Source organism: Echinops telfairi, unplaced genomic scaffold (assembly GCF_000313985.2).
Source record: "Echinops telfairi isolate 266 unplaced genomic scaffold, ASM31398v2 ScPeMD7_2;HRSCAF=8, whole genome shotgun sequence".
Classification (NCBI taxonomy): domain Eukaryota; kingdom Metazoa; phylum Chordata; class Mammalia; order Afrosoricida; family Tenrecidae; genus Echinops; species Echinops telfairi.
The window spans coordinates 1,054,256-1,055,257 of NW_022103898.1; positions in this window are offsets into that span (position 1 = coordinate 1,054,256).

Here is a 1,002-nt window from a genome sequence, read left to right on the forward strand (position 1 = left end):
AATTCCCCCTTCTGAGGCTGTAACTCTTATTATTATTTTTTGTGCATTGAATAAAAACTGTATTCTCTCAGTCTGCACAACAAATCTACGTTTCAGATCTTAAACTTTGGATACAAGGAAACCACACAGAGCACATCCATGGCCACAATCCTTCTACCTGCAAGGAGGCTGTGACTCATTGCAGGAGTAGAAACCTCCTTTTTCTCCTGAAGGGTGACTGGTGGCTTCAAACTGCGGACCTTGCGGTTGGCAGCCCGATGCGTCAGCACGCCGCCACCAGGGCGCCCTGGCTGGCTGGTCCCAGTTATCTTTTACTGATTTAACTGATTTCTGCTGGGACTCGCTATGGATGCTGCAATTCTGGCCTGCTGCCACCAGGTGATGACATTGCCACACCACCTCGCTGCAGGTCAGAATCCGCCGGGCAGCAGTGGGCTGCTGCTTGTTGGTTTTGATGCAGCGCGCTCAGATTCTCAAACCCTTCTGAGGCCCCAAACCAAACCCAAGCCAAACCATCTTCCTTACAACAGCCGGGTGACATTTAAAGGCATCTGCAGCACTTAGACTTTAGGACCTTTCTCCAGCAAGTGCCAAGAAACTGCCAGCTTGCATCACCCTCCCTGACCCTTGCTTATTGGTGCGGACTTGTTCCTCTTGTATGTAAATGCCTTGATTAGAATTTTTTATTCATAATTAGCTCTCCTTATTTGGGTTTAAAACCGGAGCGCCCACCCCGCCCACCCCCCCCCATCCCAATGCCCCTGGCTCGGGCCGGCTCCATGCGCTGCAGTCCCTGTGCCACGGGCACACCGTCCCTGCCTGTAGTTAGTTCTCCTCTGTCAGAGTCCTTTTACAACCCAACCTGGGGCTGGGCTGCCGCTATGTGCTCCGGGCTAGAAGGGGTTTCTGCCCTCATTGCTCGCTAATTGCTTGATTCACAAGTGGTATCTGGTCTATCCACCCACCATCCATTATCCACCCATCTACCTATCTTGCTGTCTA